At 36.3% G+C, this 20,967-nt stretch overlaps 1 pseudogene; it reads right to left on the reverse strand.

Annotated features, from left to right (window-relative positions):
- Positions 1-1,177: 1,177 nt before the first annotated feature.
- LOC126694181 (polyadenylate-binding protein 2-like) lies at positions 1,178-4,480 on the reverse strand (annotated as a pseudogene).
- Between the last annotated feature and the right edge of the window lie 16,487 nt (positions 4,481-20,967).

Here is a 20,967-nt window from a genome sequence, read left to right on the forward strand (position 1 = left end):
CTTTTTTTTTTTTTAGTTTTATTTGGCATAACTCGATTTTCTATGAATCGAGTATTTCATTGAAACTCGATTTTAAGTTAATCGAGTATCAAAACAGGGGCATATTCCTATATAGTTTCGAAATAGGGGTATATTGCTAAATTTTTTAAAAATTAAGGGCAAAAGGCTAGAATCTCCGAGAAAGTAATTGTCAATATTTTGGGCAACATGAATGACATTTGATAAATTTATTAATCTTGGAAATACTCCAATTATTTTGATGAAATTTAAGATCGAAACGATTACTTTCATGATCTTGGCAGCCTTTCCGCAATTTTAAAGGTTTAAGGGTTGAAAAATATAATTTTAAAATGGTTTGGGGGTTAAGTTGTAATTTTGGGAAGTTTTGTAGTTAAACTGGAATTTTGGGAAAGTTTGAGGTCAATTTGCAATTGAATGAGTGTCGGCTAGTGGACTTTAATTTTTGGGCTCGCTGAATTAATGTGAATAGGTCTTTCTTTATGAATGCGGGTTTATATCTAGGCTTGGATTTAATTGTGAGTGGGCTTAAAATGGGCTTCGCCTGAGAGTGCACTCTGGATTTGAGTTTAGGAAGGGTTTAAAATTAAGCTGGGCTGAAGCTTATTTATTGTTGAGCTGAGATTTGAGTTTTATTTGTTTTAAGAAACTGATCGGGCTTGGCGTGTATGGGTATTTTAAGTAAAGCTGATGGGCTGGTTGGATTTTTAAGTGTGTGGGCTTGGACTCAGTCTTAAAGGACTGGGTTTCCTAATAGGGCCGGGTCCACCTGTATGGTGATTGGTGAATGTCCAACAATGAGAGTGGTGTAGAATTGGTTGTTTCTGTGTGGTAATTTGGTATCACAGCTTAGATTGTGTGTTTGTTTCTGTGTTAGTCAGAGTGAACTCATGTTAAGAATATGGGAGATGTTACGTTTATAACAATTTTACAATATTTTTACAACAAATTACAGGTGGTTAGTTGTTATTGGTTCAAATTTGAAACTAACACTAAAATTACTTTTTTGTCCTAACAATAACAACTAGTAACAACTTGCCACTTATGATTTGTTGTAAAAATGTTATAGACGTATCACTTCTCTAAGAATATTATCAAAGATTGAGTTTTGGTAAAATGAACTTTGATTAATTAGCAAGGAATTACACCAGCTTTATATTTACAGCTGAAACAAAGAGATTAACAGAATAAACAGCATTACCAAACTTACTCTCTCTTATGTGCCAAGCATGTGTAACTAACACTCTACGTCTCTATCTATAACTACACTAAACTACAGTCGTTTAGTAACACATATACAAAAGCTACATGTAGTTTATTAGCTTCTTCTATTTTGCAGTTCAACGTGCCCTCTGTTTCTTTGGCTAGATGTTCTTCTTGCCACCATTCTGATAAATATGTATGACAAAAATGGTGGTTGTTACTTGTATATGTGTTTGTGAGCATGTACATAGAGATAATGAAATTGTAAGGTTGAATTTATTCAAACATTTTGTTGGCTTTATTCCATGCCAAATTTGCTTGTAATTCAGTATTTAGAAACCCTGTATTTAGGTGGGAATCACTTAAGGGTAGTGCGTGAGAGAGTGTGAAGAAAAGCTCAAGAGTATGCACTTAAGAAGAGTCTCGCGATTGAATCTCGCGACTGGCGAGTCGCCAAAAGTGGCACATGTGTGTAGCAAGCAGGGGAGCTGAAGAGTCATGCCAGCTAGAACACTACAGGACAAAACTTCTAGTCTGGCCAAGCCGTTAGCTCGCGACTCAAACTTGCGACTCGTTCCAATCACGAGCTCGAGTTGCCAGACCACTTTGTTTGTTACAAACCTGACCTTTCGCATTTCAAACACACACCAGTATAAATACGCTTATACCCACAAAATGTAAAGAGTTTTCAGAGAGAATTTTGAGAGAGAAACCCTAAAGAAAAACAAAAATGAATTAGTAACTTACAGCTTTAGTAGCTTCCTTTGGAGTAGAAAAGGCCACAAAACCAGATCCCTTGCTGTGACCTTGTGGATCAAGCATTACCTAATTATATTTAATAAAAATGTGCCAAACAAAAAGTTACTACTAGAAAACAATTATTATAATTGACTCACAGATAAAACCACCAAGGACCAGTTGGGATTCAGGAGAGAAGGGAAAAAATCACTTCACTTAAAAACAATATATACCTTGCATGAAGTTATTGTTCCAAACTCAGAGAATAACTCCTTCAACTTATCATCATTAATGTTGTCATCAAGATTTTTTAGATATAAATTAGCACCTTGCAATTTTTCATATCTGCTAATTCTTTCCTGCTGAAATTTGGCCTTCAACTCGGCCTCCCTTTCTGCTTTCCTTTGAGCCCTCCCCACATATAAAACCTTGTCATTACTGTTAGAGGACCCATTCAACTTCTCAACTGCAACAGCAGCATCATCTGGGCTCTGGAAGTTTACAAAACCAAAACATCTGGACTTCCCATTTGCATCTCTCATAACTACTGCACTTGTGATTGTACCATATGTGCCAAAAAGTTTCTTAAGGTCCTCATCAGTAGTTGCTTCAGCCAAAATTTTCTCATAAACATTAGTAAACTTTGGTGAGCCATTTTGTTGATTCCTTTCTTGACGTCGAACAAAAAGTCCAACATAGACCTTTTTTATCATTTATCAGCATACCATTCAATCGCGTAATTGCATTTTGTGCTGATTCCTCATTTTCAAACTGTACAAACCCATAGCCTCTAGACTGACCATTGCTATCGACGGCCACCTTGCAAGAAAGTACATTCCCAAAGGCAGCAAAAGTTTCATTCAATGCCTTGTTATCTATTGATGTGTCAAGGTTCTTAATAAAAACATTAGCATATCCGCTTTTCCGAATACTAGGATCTCGATGAGAATACATAATCCTGATAGGTTTCCCATTGATAGGAGTAAAATTCAAGTTCCCCATAACATGAGCAGCTGCAATTAAGAAAACAGATCAGGGTCAATGCTAAGCTTGGCAACAAAACAAACATTAATTTGGAAACCAATAAAGAGAGACAAAACAGGTAAATACTCACTAATTTGTTGTTTCCAAGAGCATAATTGGAATATTATTTTTGAAAAAAAAAGGGGCAAATCCTACGAATTTGATTGGAAAAAAAAATGCATAGTTGAATTCAAACTACCAAAAATCTTGGTAACTAAGCGCAACTCTACAGTTATTTTCTGTATAATGGCAAGCATATAATATAAAAAAATATATATGTAAGTATTATATGTTGAAAACAAATTAATTTTCTATCATTTAATAATAGAAAAATAAAATTAATTTCTACTAGTTTAAGAAAAATATATTGTTGGTAAAAACTAAAATTCAGAAAGAAATTAATTACAAACAGTGAAAATTCATATCAAGCAAACCACCAATCCCCAAAAAAAGTTCAGAATATTCCCCAAAAGAAAAGGAACATTTTTTTATAAGCCTAAAATGAAATTCTCCAAATAAATAAATAAAAATGAAAAAAAAAAACATATAATCTACCTTAAAAATGAAACCTTTCATTCCAAAAAGGTCCAAAACTATGAAGCCAAAACATACATCGTTCTCAATTCCAAAAATAATGCTATCAGAATTCACCAAAAAAGTAGTACTTTTTTAATAATAAAAAAAACATGTAAACAAATTTTATAGGTTTTTTTTTTGAGAAACAAACACATACATAAGGGAAAGAGGTTCTAACACAAAGACACACCACAACTTCACTCAAAAATCATGATAACTTTTAACGGAGAGTGGAACAAACTATACTACACACAATTTCTATAGTTAATTGAACAAATTCTATAGGTAATTGAACAATATACGATAGAATCAACCCAATAAATGTAACCATAAACCGAGAAAGTACGGACACGATACAGAGTATGAGTACGGCACCTAACAAAATTGATCAAGCCCAAAGCTCAATATCCAGATAATTACAATAAAAATACCCAAAACACAAAAATTAAAATAAAATAAAGCAATACAACAATTCACTGACAACCAAAAATCATTATTATTATTATTTTTAAATTACTGAATTAACAATCGCAGCTTTTCGCACAGAAACAGAGACACACAGAAATACCAAAAATCCACGTGCACATATTATACACATACATATATACGTATCTATAACAATGTGATCGTGTCTCACATATAATCAAATATATATGATGATGATGATGATGAAGAAAAGAAGAGAAAAGAGAATTGGGATGAATAGAACAGACCTTCCTGAGCGTTGGCGTAATTGACATAAGCGTAGCCAAGAGAGGACCTGCGATTCTGATCCCTGCAAACCCTGATGGAGACCACCTGAGACACCTGGCTAAACAGGTCGTACAGTTGTATCTCGTCCACCGTCGCATCCAGATCCCCCACGTACAGTGATGGGTTCCCAATCATGTTCGGGCTCAACTGGGCCCCACTCCCCACCGCCGCCGCCTCCGTACTCCCTCCAGCCGTCGCCGCTGCCATTGCCGTCTCGCAACAACAACAAACAAACAAAAAAATATACAAAATTCTGAAAATACAAAGTTTTTAGAGATTTTTTTTCCAGAGTCTGTGATCAGATATATTAATTTATTTATATAGGGCAACGAAAAGCTAGGGTTTTGTTCTCCTAACCTAATATGGTAATCAAAAAAATTTTTTTTTTTGGGTTTTTATTTTAGCTCTGAAAAAGAGAGAGTAGAAGAGAAGAAAGAGAGAATAAAACAGAAGAGAGGCTTCCTAATATATTTCGTAGCGTTTCAGGAAGCGCACGTGTGGGTTATGACGTGGCATTCGCCTATTGTACTTTTATTATTTATTATTTATTTATGTCCCTCCCTCCCGTGTTCTCGCGCTTTTTTATTATGTTTCGTTGTCTGGTTTTTCCACCTCGGACGGGACCATTTTTTTTTTTTAATCAATAAAGAAATAAAAATCACTATTTTTTTTTTATTAGGCAAAGGCTTCGTGTTTAAGGAAACATAAACAACCATGTTCTGGTCAATCTTTGCTCATCTTCTCCGTTTTTTCCTTTCAACTGCAACAACTAGACTAGGCACACAGGTAATGCTCAAGTAGATAATAATAATTTTAGGGACACATTCAATCGCTCAATCGATTTCACTATTTACTAAATTCTTAACTGTTAACAATATAAAGTGAGAGAGAAAGATTGGATAGTTTGTATATTGATGTGTGTATAATCATGTATAATAGTACAAGTAATATGAGTAAACTACAAGTACAGTATACTGGGCTAAGTTCAATGGGTTAAACTAGTCTAAACTATACACTAACATCCCCCCTCAAACTCGAGGTGGTAAGGAGGAAGCCAACTGGAATTTGGATATAAGATCTCGAAGACGACCAGGCGGGTGAGTCTTGGTGAAGATATCAGCAGGTTGGTTAGCAAAGGAGATGGAGAACAACTTGAGATTTCCTTTCTTGAGATGCTGGTGAGTGATGTGGCAGTCGATCTCAATGTGCTTGGTGCGTTCATGGAAGACATCATTATGAGTAATGTAGATACCACTACGATTGTCACAATAAAGAAGAGTGGCAGTGGGCTGTAGAGCATCCATGTCAGCCAAGAGCCAGCGAAACCAAACAAGCTCACAAGTGGTGTCGGTAAGGGCACAATACTCAGCCTCAATACTGGAACGGGAAACCACATCCTGCTTCTTGCTACGCCACGAGACAAGAGAAGTACCTAACAGGAAACAGAAACCTGTGATAGAGCATCGATCAGTTGGATCACCTGCCCAGTTTACATCTGAATAAGCATGAAACTCGAGAGAAGATCGAGAGGAGTAATGGAGACCATGATAAAGTGTGCCCTTGACATATCGGAGAATCCGAAGAACGGCAGCATAATGGACAAAACGAGGGGCATCCATGAACTTACTAACCATACCCATGACATGTGAAATATCCGGATGAGTAACAGTGAGATAGATCAGACTACCAACCAACTGATGATAGCGAGTAGCATCGGATATAGGTTTACCATCCAAGGGTGTGAGCTTTACTTTGTATTCTAAGGGAGTGGAAACAGTCTTGTTGTCAATGATACCGGCTTTGGAGAGAAAATTAGAAGCATATTTAGCTTGGGAAAGATAGTATCCATCAGAGGATGAGGTAACCTCAAGCCCAAGAAAATAGCTGAGAGTGCCCAGATCTTTCATCTCAAAATGCTGACTAAGGAAGTGCTGAAGAGAGCGGATACCTGCAGAATCATCTCTAGTAATAATCATATCATCAACATAAAGAAGAATAAGAGTGATACTAATAGAGGATCTTCGGACAAAGAGAGCAGTGTCATAAGGACTCGAAGTGAAACCTTGCTGAACAACAACTGAGCTAAACTTTTCAAACCAAGCTCGAGGAGCCTGCTTGAGGCCATAAAGAGCATGACGAAGGCGACAAACTTGACTACTTGAGTGTGGATAGCTAGGGGGTGGCTGCATGTACACTTCTTCATGGAGGTCTCCATTGAGGAAAGCATTCTTCACATCCATTTGATAAAGAGGTCAATGGCGAACAGCAGCCACAACAATGAGACACCTGACAGATGTAAGACGAGCAACAAGAGCAAATGTTTCCTCATAGTCAATGCCATACTCCTAAGTAAAGCCCTTGGCAACTAGGCGAGTCTTGTACCGTTCAACAGATCCATCAGCCTTGCTCTTGATATTGTAAACCCACCTACAACCTACTACAGACTGACCAGGAGGCAAATCAACCATATCCCAAGTGTGATTCTTATGAAGGGCATCTAGTTCTTCGTTCATAGCTTGCTACCAAAAAGGGTTAATATGGGCCTTACGATAGGTGTGAGGTTCATAGAGGGTGGCAAGAGCAAAAAAGCAGTGATAATCAGTGAGATAAAGGGGAGGAATGCTTACCCAAGTGGAATGTCGAAATTTAGGACCAACAAGAGACTCAGGAGAGGGTGGTGCCACAGGATCCAAGACAGGCAAGTCATATGCCGGGGATAGAACCGGAGATGAGTCGTCTGGAGAGGCAGCCGATGTTGAAAAATCCTCCACAAGTTCAGGATAGAGAGGGAGGAAAAGATTAGTAAAAATGGGAGACTCTGAGAAAGAGGACGCAGGAAACTGCTGAAAACTTGTGAAAGGACGTTGTTCCCAAAACTCAATATGACGAGAGACACGAAGACAATGAGAAATGAGATCATAGCAGCAAAACCCCTTTTGAGATACACCATAACCAAGGAAACAACAGAAATGAGTACGAGGTTGGAGCTTTGTTCGTTCATGAGGAGGAAGAGAGACAAAGCAAGCACAACCAAAAACCCGAAGAGAGGAGTAGTCAGGAGTTTGACCATAGAGAAGCTCGAATGGTGATTTGTTGTGTGTAGTTGGTGAAGAAATACGATTAATGGTGTACACAGTAGTGAGTGCAGCTTCACCCTAAAAGCGCTCAGGAAGAGAGACAGAAATGAGAAGGGTGCGGACAACATCAAGAATGTGACGATGTTTTCTTTCTGCACCACCATTTTGTTGAGAGGTGTAAGGACAAAACCGCTGAGGAAGGGTACCATGACTGTCTAAAAAGGATAGAAAAGATTTATCATTACATTCTTGAGTATTATCTGATCGAAAGACTTTGACGGTACGATTGAACTGTGTTTTAATCATTTTATGAAATGTTTGGTAAATAGACACAAGTTCAAACCTATGGTGAAGTAGATAAATCCAAATATATCGAGAAAAATCATCCACAAATATGACAAAATATTTAGATTCCCTTCAGTGGGAATAGGTGCAGGACCCCAAATATCAAAATGTATAAGATCGAAAGGTATAGAAGAAAAGGAGTCACTATTATTAAAAGGAAATTTTGTTTGTTTGCCTAAATGACAAGAAGTACAATCAAATTTTTGAAACTGAACTGAACCTAAATGACCTTGAGAAGCTAACAACTAAAGATGAGATAAGGATGGATGACCAAGACGAGCATGCCATAGATCAGGTGAGGGGGTGGCAGTGGTAGCAGCTACAAAAACAATTTGTGAAGGAATTTTCAAGTCATGAACCTCAAACATGCGACCAACCTTATGGCCTGTCCCAAGCACTTGACATGTCTAGGGATCCTGCACATCCACACCATGATTAGTAAATAGAAGATCTACGCCTAATTCACAAAGTTGACCAATAGAAAGCAAATTGAGGGATAACTTTGGGATATGAAAAGTGTCACTAAGGGATAAACAAGGAGAGTAGATTATTCCTTTATGACTAACAGGCATAGGAGTTCCATCAGCAGTGTAAATGGTGATTGGATGTTCTAAGGGTGCCTTATTAGAAAATTGGTATTCATCAGGAGTCATATGGTTACAACATGCAGTATAAAAAAACCAAGGTTATTTACTTGAGGTGACAGAAAGGGTAGTGGAAGTGCGGGATAAAACCTGTTGAACAACTGCCTCAATATCAACCGTAGTAAGTGAGGAAGCCAAAGATGGACCTGTAGGAACCGATGGATCTAAAGGACATACAGCAGCTGCCCGAGGAAGAGAAGTTTTATTCCGCTCTTGCACAAATTTCTGCAGTTTGGACAAACTAGGATGTCATGGCCTTTGGCACGGCAAAACTCGCAGTGAGTACCTTTGGAAGACTGAGAGGTGGGACGCCCAGATTTTATTCGTGGAGGAGCAGTGAATGCAGCAATGGGAGGCTGTGGAGAGGGTGTAGCTAATACATGATCAGATGATGACATGTGATGAGTAGGCCAACAGTTCTCCTTAGAAATGAGCTCCTTGACTGCAGCATCAAGAGAAGGAGTAGGAGACCGGCTAAGCGGTGAAGCCCTAGTAGGCTCAAAATCCTCACGTAAACCCATTATGAAGTGCATAAATTTATGGCGATCCTGATATTTGACAAAAGAGCTCAATGTCCTTAGAACACACTAGTGGATGATTTGTAGCAGAGAGTTGTTCCCACATAGTAGAAGTCTGAGAATAAAAATCAGAAATAGACTGACCTGTCTCTTGGCGTAGGGGCGGAGCCACGTAGTGGCTTGGGGGGGGCGTGGCCCCTACAAAAAAAAAAAAAAAAAAAAAAATTCCATTAGACTATGAAGAAAAAATAAATGGGCCCCCCCAACATTGGATAGCCGCCCCCCCTACCCACTTCTCAACTATTCTCAAAGCCCAGCCCCAGCTTTAGTTTTAGGTACTCCAAATAAAACAAAAAGCTGTTGGCCCACTTCATTTAAATTCTCTAAGTCCAAATAACAAAAAAATTATACTTTCTCTCCCTCTCTAAAAACCCACCTTGACCCACAGAATCCCTTATCCCTTTTTACTTCTTATTCTTTTTTTTTGGCTTCTTTGATATACTTTTAGCACTGGTACTGTTGCCTACCACCCCCCAAAACTCCAGACTCTGTCCTCACAGTCCAAAAAAAAAAAAATTTTTTTTGACCAATTTTTTCTTTCTTCATCGGCTGGTTCAGCTTTAGTTTTGGAACTTGGTTGTTTTGTCTTCTTTGGTACACTTTCAGCACTGGTACTGCTGCCTACTAGCCCCCAAAACTCCAGTCCTCTGTCCTCACAGTCCCAAAAAAAAAAAAAAAAAAAAATTTGGACCAATTTTTTCTTTCTTCATCAGCTAATTTAGCTTTAGTTTTGGAACTTGGTGACTGCCTGGTGAGTTTTCTTCTCTTTCTTAAGCATTAGACATTCATGATTCATCTCTTTTTAGTGTCTTTTTTTTTTTAAATTTTCTCAACTATCTACACCAAAATATTCACATGTTCTTTATATTTTCATAGATTTTTAGAGAAATACGTGATTGAAGGCATGGGGAGATTTTTTGTGATGAGTCTTGAAGGGAAGATCTTTTGGAGGCAAAGGCAGAGGCAGTAGGCATTGCCACATGGGTGACCCATCTTTGCACTTTGTGAAGACAAAATTTCTAAGGTAAAATTGTTTTGATTTATTACCTATTTTTGATTAGTTAGATATCATGTTGCTGTGGATGTGGCTGTGGGTGTTGTTAAATTGTTTGGTTTATATTGTGTACCAATACTTGTGTGTTTAATTTTTGTTTTTGTTTGAGGGGTTATTATTAATTAAAGTCATATTAAAAATGGGTTGACTGTTTAAATTATAGTGGAAATTTTGTTTTTTTTTTTTTGTTTTTGTTTTTTTTTTTTTTTTTTTGAGTATGAATAACATTCATATAACTAAGTAAAAATTTCTAATTAAAATTTTATTTTTTAAAGTTCTTTTCAGGTTAATTTTTGAGTCATATTCTTAAAACTAAAAGAATTATGAGTAAACGAAAAACAATTGATGCATTCTTTAAGAAAAAAGATGTTAGCAATTCAGAAATTAGGACAGTTGTGGCTGTAGAAACAAATGTTGATATTTCAATGCCTGATGAACACCCCTCCAAATGTTTAAGAATTCAATCTGAAGAGATAGATCGTTATCCAGGATCACGTAAACAAATATGTGAATTCCCTATCAACAAACAAGATGAAATCTGACGAGCTTATCTCAAAGAAGGTCCATATCAACCTAAAAATATAGACTATCCATACAGTAATGATACTCATCGTCGTTGATTTCAACCTTTGAATTGGCCCTCCCATGTACAAATTCCTGGCTACGCCCTTGTCTTGGCACATTTGATAAAGCTTTAATTCAATGTGGAACTCCAGGCTTGAATCATTAGTACAATTATAGCGATTGGCTAGAAATTTCCAAGCAGCCTCAGCAGTCTCAAGACGAGGAAGAAGATTATGAATGGAGGGAATAGAGGTATTGATAAACCAAGATAAGATCTTACTCTGAATACTCTCCCATTCCTCTAAGCATTCTTCATAATCATCCGTTGTAACAGCAGTCTTGGAAGCATCTTCAGCAACTGTGGCTTTGGACTTAGGATTTGGTATTGGCTTAGGAATTGAACCAGTTGCATATCTCCATAGTTTACGATCCTTGAGAAAGACAGTCATATTTTGAGACCATGCATGATAGCTAGTAGGACCATCCAACATAATGGTGATAGGACGTATGATATCTCGTTCATTTTGTTGAGCCATAATGAAGAAAATGACCAAAAAGTGGGATTTAGAGACCTCAAATGCAGAAACGGTGCCCAAAATCGGAATCTACACGAAAAACTGAGCAAGACAAGTCTTGTTGAAAAAATTTGACTTTGGTCAAAGTCAATGATCAACAGTCTGGTCAAAGTCAATGGCTAGGTCAATGGCTCTGGATGTTGACGGGGCAGTGTGACGTCACCCTAGGGCTGACGTGGCAGTACGCGAAATGGAGCAGGAGCATGGCCGCGCGTGAAGGCTCTGTTCTTGGTGCGTGAGGCGCGTGTGAGGGACTAGCGGCGCGTGACGACGCGTGGTGGCGCGTGGAGCGCGTGCTCGAGAGGCAGAAACTTTTTCTGGTGTGTGGGCACGTGTAAGGTGGTTTCTGGCCGTTCTTGTTGGGTTTTGCTCGGGATTGGCTGTTCTATCACTCTATGCCTTTGCTTTGGCAGTTGGATGAGCAGAACGATGAGATCTGAGGGTTGCAGGGACTGTGGGTGTGATAGCGATGACTCTCTTCTGACAGTGACTACTGGATGAAGGCGAGGGCAATGGAAGAACGTCGGAGATGTCCATAGGAACCAGAAAGTCAGAGGAAAGGCTCTGATACCATGTTAACAATATAAAGTGAGAGAGAAAGATTGAATAGTCAGTATATTGATGTGTGCATAATCATGTATAATAGAGAGCCTTATATAGGCTAGGTATGTGTGCAGTACAAGTAATATGAGTAAACTACAAGTACAGTATACTGGGCTAAACCCAATGGGCTAAACTAGTCTAAGCTATACACTAACATTAACTATAAGTGGTCAATCTACAATTTTTTATTGTCCACTCACAATTATAAAAGTTAGCAAATCATAAATTTTGCTCTCAAAAAGATGTATTTGTAGATGGATTGAGTAGGTATTTAGGTACAAGTATTACCCAAATTTTGATGTTTTGGATCAATCTAGCATGATCTGTACTTTTTGAATTTTTTTGCAAATTAATACTATTTTATTATTAATTATTATAAAATACTACATTGTTTGGAAAACTATTTGTGGGAATAACCTTTTTGTAAAATTATGTTTTTGAAATATGATTTTTAGTGGTGAAAATAATCTTGCTTGCTTGTTAAGAGTTGATGTGGCATAATGTACACATGGATATCATGTTTTAGAAACACAATTTTTAGTTATATCACATTGTGCATTAAATGAGTTCAACGTAAACCCAATTTTTGTATACAAATTTTCTAATTTGTGAAGATTAATTTTCCAAGGCCAAATGCATAATCATATTATTAAGGAATCCTATATGAGTTACTCATTTAGATAGAGGGTAGGTGCAATTTATTTGTACAAATTAACAAATTTTACATTGAAGTTGTGTTGAAATGATGTATTTCAACACGATCTCAATGCAAAATGTAATATAATTGAAACTATGTTTTTAAAACACGATTTTTAGGTATTTATTATGCCTCATTAGCTCATGCCAGATCAATAGAATTTATGTGAAAATATTTTTTTTCACACGATTTCAAACTTAAAATCATGTTTTAGAATACGATTTTTAAAGAAACACTATTCTCCTAAATTATTTCAAAACGGTGCCTAATAATAATAATAATAATAACTATTATTATTATTGTAAGGTCACAATTTGGTTCTTAGGCCCAAAAAGTAAAAGGATTTAGGCCCAAAGAATCCAATACAATGAATTTGTAAAGAGTGGGTTAGAAAACTAGGTTCTAATGAGTTGGGTAACAATTATAATGGATCCAGATGACTAGAAAGTAAAGATAGACTGGTTTTATCTAAAGAAAATCGTCCTTGGCACAATCCGAGGAGATTAGTTCTTGTATATATATCTCGAATCTGATTACGGGCACAGTTCTTGTTGCTACAGTGTTTTTCTCTCAATTCTCTGATCCCTTTCCCTCTGGGTCTTCTTTTTATTTTATACTCTCTTCTTTCTTTCATCTCCACCTTCCACGTTTAGATTAGATCGCTGGTGTTGATCATTGTCCCATCAACACCTTCCTGAAGTCTTTGGGAGTAGCTGTAAGGCTGAAAATTACTGTTCAGGTATCACTTCCTCATTAATGCAGCCATAGTGTTAGCTACAGATCATTCAATATAGTGGCAGCAACCTTTTCTTAGATATTTTATGGCTTCCCTCTGTCCTGTGCTTTCATAATGTGTATCCTTATTAATAGAATCTCCTAGAACGTTGCCCCGGATGGCAGACCACATCTTCGGACCTCTGCTTGGCTCAGCCGAGAAGGCATTCCTCCTCAGACCACCTTCCTGGACTCTTATGACCAAACCTCACCTCTTCATTCACTAACGCTTCCACGACAGCGTTTACCCGTCCTCAAACTATTGGCTGTCCTCGGATTGGGCCCCCGGCCCGACACACACACACACACACACATATATATATATAGATATATACTACTGGGCCTATCACACTTACAATTATTATTATTATGCCAAAAAACCATAGTTTTTTCATATTAAACAAATAAATAAGATCTTGAGTATTTTTTTTATTATGTTTTTTCAGAGAAAAAAAAAAAAAAAAGAGAATAAAGAAAGTTAAATATTATTATGTATAAAAACAAGTTCAAAAAATCCTAGAGAGATGGAAAGGAGAGAAATTTAAGCCCTCTAATCCCACCTAACTCAATAATTAGCACCTACCTTCATCAAATGAGGGGACCCTTTTTTTTATTTTTATTTTTCTAGAATTTCACTTTTAGGTAAAATTCTAGCCTAGTGAAGTGCTACAAATTTTTTTTATAAAAATCTTAGGAGATACATTAGATTGCTTCATGCAGCATCACTCCCCTTAAGCTAAAAATATAACAATCTTGGTCTATATCCACCCATCAGATCCACTATCATCAATCTCTACAATCTACACACATCAACATGCATAACTCTCTTAAATAATCAAGCAGAAGATCTGTGGATTAAGGAGTTAGGCGTATCAAAGTAATCCATTTTCATAGAATAAATCCTCCTCCATGCCATTTGAAAGATGTTGTGCATGTAAGTAAAAATTTATAAATACTTTCCGATAAAACACGAATGTGCCTCGTCAGTACATTCATCGTCTATGTTGATGGGTGAACTTGATGTTATGGATGAACTTTACTTCCTGTTGAGAACAAAGAGAGTAGAGGTGAAAGACACCGGGTTGGTGCCAGCCAAGAACCCTCCAATACTTAAATTAGATAATCTCTTTAGAAATCTATAGCATGTATTGTAGTATGATGTGTGTTGTTTACTTACTTTCTTTCTATGGCTTTATAATTTATATAGCCATCCTATGCGTTTATTGCAAGGTCTGTTGATCTCCCCAGAACGTTGTGTCTGAACTAGGTGATTAATTCCAAGCGGCTCATTAAGTTGTTTGCAACTAACATGAGGCGGTCCATGAAGGTGCCAATTAATGGCTTTGTAACCGCTGACTTGAATGAGAGGGTAATGCTTTGCACAAATGAGAGAGTTAAGTCTAACTTGAATGCGCTTATGGTCGTCCTATTAAGGGACAACCATTTTGATCACTACTCGTCACTTTCCATAGTTAAATATGCATAATTTGATGATTTCCGATTAATATGGGTTGATTAGTATTGTCATGCATTAGATTAATTTTTAATCTCTATTAATATCACAAGATAAGCCTATTTAAATTCAAGCATTCCATGCATAATGAAATGTTGGATGAAAAAGTGGAGCCATCAATTTCCCGAATAACAATCTATGGAATGGGCAATATGAGTGTCTTCTACCTTCTCATCTCCATAACTTGCTCTGAAATCAAATCTCGAGTTCAAAGACCAGGTCCTTATCATTATTTTCTTTTCTCCTATATTGTAACTAGGAAAAAAGCAATGCATTTAAAAAAAAAAAAAAAATTTATAGAATGTAATTAGTATCAAAACCATGTAATTTTTAATTTCTTAGATCCTGCCTACTATTTAGGACCAAAACCATGCAATTACAATACACATACCACAACCCCCCCCCCCCCCCCCCCGGCCCTCGTCAAATTTCCAAACCAAGCCAAAAAATGGGATCCTTAGACATCGAGGGAATAATGTACTTCCTCCTACGCAATCGAAACATTAGATGGTAGCCTTATCACATAGAAGTCATTTCCTTTCAGTAGATTCTACAAGAAGAGCATCAACATTTCGTATTATAGAATGCAAATAATACTCGACCTAACTTATGCTCAAGCTAAAACTACCAGCTAAGTAGAGAGTAGTTGAAGGGCTTTTAGGTTTTTTGTTGCTTGGCCTCATCTCTCTACCTTTTTTGTTGCCTCATGTCTCTTTTGATCTTACCCCAAACAGGTTCATTGAAATGCCTATCAGCTTTTGTGATGTACTATAATGGACATTGTTTATTTTACTTCAATTTTTTGATGTTTGAGCTTTTGTATTATTGGAAACCCTAGAAGGGTCAAATTTCTAATGGGTAATTTTTCAGGATGTGTTCATTATACTATTATTGATTACTTGAGTTATGTTTACTTCAATTTCTGGATTTTAATGCAAATTTGAGTAATGGATGTCAACTCAGTTGTTTATTAAGTGGGATGAAATTGTTGGATTGATTGTAATTTATAAATTTTGTGGTCAATTGTCAAAAATGATTGATTTATGTAAACAAAGTTAGGTTTGTAGAAAATTTGCAATATTAATGACGTAACATCAATAGTTGATTCTAGAGTTATTTTAAGGGGTATACACCATTTAAAAAATGTAGAGGGCCGTGTTGCAATAAGTGCTTTCTCTCAAAAGTGATGTGTTTAGGGTTCATGTTTGGGAACCAAGTGTTGGGGACGTTTTGCAACATGGGCCAAAAATACGAGAACAACCCAAATCTCCCTTTAGGTTCTTTAAAAGTGATTATTTGTGGAGAGTCAAGCCCAAAATTCACAATGTATAGCAAACAAAGGCTAATGGTGCTTTAAGAAAAGAGAAATCAAAATGCCAAAAACTAAATTGCAGAGAAATGCATAAAAACACAACATGTCTGAAACTTCGACCCATAGTTAGCAAGAAGAGAAAATTGAGAGAGGTTGTGAGGAAGAGAGGGAAGGTTCCCCTATATTCATATTTCCACCCCTAAGCTTTAGAATTGTGAGAATGTATAGCAAACAAAGGCTAATGGTGCTTTAACAAAAGAGAAATCAAAATGCCAAAAACTAAACTATAGTGAAATGCATAAAAATACAACAGGTTTAAAACTTTGACCCACAGTTAGCAAGAAGAAGAAATTGAGAGAGGTTGTGAGGAAGAGAGAAAAGGTTCTCTTGTATCCATATTTTCACCCCTAAGCTTTAGAATTGTGAGAATGTCTCTTGGCTGAATGGGCTTTTGCTCTAAAGTTTCATCTCTTTGGGTAAAACATGGTTGGTCTATTTTGAATCTGATTGTGGGCTTTTATATTGAGTTTTGAGTGCTTTTAGTGACTGATTTTTAGGCTAAAAGATAAGGCTATGAACCTCCAAGTTGCTAAATTGATGTTTGGTTTAGTTTGCCTTTTTATTGGATAAAATGGTCGGCTTACTTTTATCATTGTTGAGGGCAGTTTTTTCGTCGCCAATGTGATATTTGGGAAGCCAAGACTGAGACTTGACTTTGGGCTTTGAATATGGCTCAAAAGCTATTGGTGAAGTGTGAAAGGCCCATTTTTCCTCAAGGTCCAAGTTACATCCAACAAAGATTATAAAAAGGCACAAAAAATAACTCATGCAAATATAACCTAGCACAAAGGATGGCCCACTACAATAAGTGCTTAAATAATAGTCCAGCGATAAACAAGAGAAACGTCCAGTAGTAGATGCCTGAAAAATAAATAAATGTATTCGCATAATAAAAATTATGCATTTCCTCCGTAGTCAGTTAATATAAAAGTGGATCTGTTATAACAAGTACACAAGAGGAAAATGGTCCAACAATGAATATGACAGACCTCCAGTGGTAATGTTTGATTAGTCTAATTGTGTTTACATGACAAAAATCATATATTTTCCTCATTATCATTAAGTTAACACGAGAGAAAATTTTCATAGTATCCGAGACATTATGACCTTCATTATAATAACAATAAACAAGGATTAAATGCTTCATAATTACAAATAAAAGAGGAAAAATTAGGATGGAAAGAAAGGAGAGAAAGAGTGTCCATCTAGTGCAGCAAATGTTTAAATAAGATCTCTACGTGCCATATCATGCCCATAATGATGAATATATGTGTATAGTAAGTGATGGGAATGACTTTATAGAAAGTATGAGTGAATATATGGAAAGATGGAAGAGTGGTGCAGTGATGTTTAGCCATTTTCAAGTATGGTGTAAAGAGGGACTGTTTATGGCTATTTTAAGGTGCTAAGATTTTTTGAGAAGATGGAATGAGATGTTTATGGGTAGGTGTACATGGGTATTTATGGACTAAAGGCTAGTTTATGAACTAAATGACTGATTTATGAGCTGAAAATAGCATGATGGGTAAGGAATTTTATGAGGAGATCTTGTTTTTTTGATGAGTTGACGGTAGCTCCTTTTATGGTGAAGTTTAAGGGATTGATTAGCAAAATTTGGAGAGGACTAGGTCTAACATTAGCAAAATCTCATAATATCTCCTCTAAGATTTGGCCCAAAATGGTGAGACTTGCTTTTAGAGTGTTTTGCTTATTTGGGTAATGCAGTTGGAGGTTGAGATGCTCCTAATCTAGGCATTAAATGCTAGGATTTGGAGATTAATTTCGTCCTATAGGATTAGAGCAAGTATGAGAACTAGAGATCTTGCTTGCTGCAACTAGGATTAGAGATCGAGAGGGTTAGTTAACACTCCAAGCCAGGTGTCAACCATTGATACCTCTGTTGGACACTCCCTTATGCCCTCCAAACTACTTTTCCCAAAATTTCCCCTTTTGGGACTTATGGGCTTGGTTCATGAATCAATTACATACGTTTTTAGTAATAAAATAAACTATTTAGTTGAGGATTTCATGAGCTTGGAGGTCTTGGTTATGGCTTCCTTGAGTTGTGATCAAAACTTGATAAAGAAGGGTATTTATTGCCCATTAGCTTTTGAGTGTTAGCCTAGCCTCTGGTACCGTTCATGTCAGAGTTGACAATGGTAGAAAGGCTGATGGGAGAGGTGGCCATCTCCTAATTTGGTTTAGGAGTTTAATTGCTTCTTGAGATGCTCTCCAACGAAAGGCAGAACTAAAGGGAGTTCTTTAGCTGTGTCAGTTTGCACACATGAGCTGTTTTGGCTGAAATTTCATGTTAGGCTTGGCCATAAGGGCTGAGTATTTTGATGGGCCTTTGACTTGGTGGTTCTCTCTACTTAGGCCTATCCTTTTGCTTTCTTATTGTGAGCCCTACAAAACAGACAAAGCTACCATATATTGCCATGGATTTTTATTCCACATGAGCTTTAGTTGTTAGTAAAAATGAAATGTATTCATGAGTTTTAATAAATATTTATGATAGGTTTTGGGTATTAATTTCCATGGGTTTTAAATAACAACTTGAATAGTTTCTCATAAATTTTGCCATAGATTATTTTGTAAATGATATTTTCTTTGGAGCTTTTAAATAGAAACCTCAAATGTTTCTTGAATAATATTTACCATGGGTTTTAATAGAAGCAATATCCATGGATTTCAAATAAAATATGGTAACAATCACTATAATGGAATAATGTGATATTCTCATGGGTTTTTTTTTTTCTATAGATAATCATAATGGGCTTGTAGGATAAATAATTATCATGAGTTTTGGAAATAAATATTATGAATGTTGTGATATAAGATAAATAGTGATCATGAGTTCTTATATAAATTCCATGAGTTTATAATATGGTATGAAATAAATAAATGTCATGGGTCTAAGATAAATAATCATAACTTTCCATGGGCTTTTATAAGATAATTGCCATGAGTTTTGAAAATAGATAATTACCATAAATTTCATGGGCTTGTAATATTATAGTAATAGGTTTAAGAACTTAAAACATTGTTTATCATTGGACTTTAAGTGAAATACTTATGATATAATATTGGCCAAGTATTGATAACCTTGGGCTTTTTACTAAATAGTGCCAAGTAGCTAACTTGGGTTTTTAATAGTGTCAACATAAATTGGGTTTTTAATATTGCCAATGAGAATTGGACTTTTAATATTACCAATGTGAATTGGGCTTTTGATATACTGCCAATGTGAATTGAGCTTTTGATATTGCTAATAAGAATTGAGTTTTTGATATATTGCTAATGTGAACTGGGTTTTTGATATTGTCAATGAGAATTGGACTTCTAATATATCGCCAATGTGAATTGGACTTTTGATAAATAAATTACCATGGGTTTAAACCATGGGCTTTGAATTCCATTGATAAAATAGCATTGCCATGGACTTGAATCATGAGCCTTTGAAATATTGCCCAGGGTAAGTAGTCTTGGGCTTTAAAAAGAATGGGTTGTGTGCATTGGGCTCATAGGGCCGGTTTTGGGCTTATTTAAATAATGATAATAAAATTGGATAGGATATGAGATTTTGGGCTTTTGTGATGGTTTATATCGTGGTCCAATTTAGATAATGAGATATGAAATATTTGTGGGCCAATGAGATGAGAAATATTCATGGAGGCCCAGAATAATTTATGGGTGAAATTTTGGTATTTTTGGTGAATAAATAAATGCGATTAAATAGGCTTGAGACATGTGGTATGAGTGAAAAAAATTATACCTCAACAATCATCATTAAAGGATGTGCTTAACTAAACCCCACTGGCTCCCCCTTTTCAATTGTTTCAGACCATTGGAGGGCTCACCTAAGTGAGGGCTAGCAACTGGAGTTGGCTAATGAGAGCCAACTATGTTTAAAAGCAAAAATGGGTTAGGACAGAACTCAGGGCCACAGTTAGCCAAAGCATAAAATCTCTTTTGGGGTGAAAATTTCAAGTACAAGACTTCCTCTATGAGCTTTAGGTGCTACCAGCGTCCATTGTCCACTTGGTAGCACAATTGGGTTGGGCTCATGCAAAAGGTTTGAAAGAAAACCGACTCATACCCTTCAAACCATACTTCCTCAATTTCTTCAATAAGTCGCATGAGCTTGGGCCATAGTTAAAGAATAAAATAAAAATATAGTACGTGAATTGAGCTTAAATGTGTCGTGAAAATGGGTATTAACACCAAGTTTTTTTTAAAAAAATAAATCTCCATACCAATCAATTCTCTGCCAAAGTTGAAGTTTTATATACTAAGTACACATTTTTCTAGAAAGATTGTCCTTACTTTCTATTGATATTTTGAATTTTTTTTTTTGGGGGTGGGGGGGGGGGGGGGGGAGGGGGGGTGTTATAATTGAGCTATTGAGCACTAGCACAGTTAGACTTCGTTTGGGAGGAGGGAATGGAATGGAAATGAATGAAAATAATCATTTTAGAATATTCTTCTCTTCCCTTGTTGGGAGTTTTAATAAAGCCCATTCCCTTGTTTAGGAGTTTAAGTAGAAGAGAATGAAATGGGTATGAGGGAACACTCATTCCTCTCTATTCCCTTAAAATCTCAAATTTTCATTCCATCCGAAATTGAGAGGAATGGGAGGGAATGAAATTAAATTTAATGATTTTTTTACTAAAACTCTCAAAATACCCATGTATATTCAACTCTTTATTTTAAAATAGGAGTCTAATAGTAATATTATCATAAAATGATTCTATTCCATTCCCTCCATATTGCTCCCAAACAAGATTACTTATATTCCATTCATTTTCATTCCTTTCCATTCATTTATTTTAAAACATCTAATCAAGGTTACTTAATTCC

The sequence above is a fragment of the Quercus robur genome, chromosome 8 (genome assembly GCF_932294415.1).
Source record: "Quercus robur chromosome 8, dhQueRobu3.1, whole genome shotgun sequence".
Taxonomy (NCBI): domain Eukaryota; kingdom Viridiplantae; phylum Streptophyta; class Magnoliopsida; order Fagales; family Fagaceae; genus Quercus; species Quercus robur.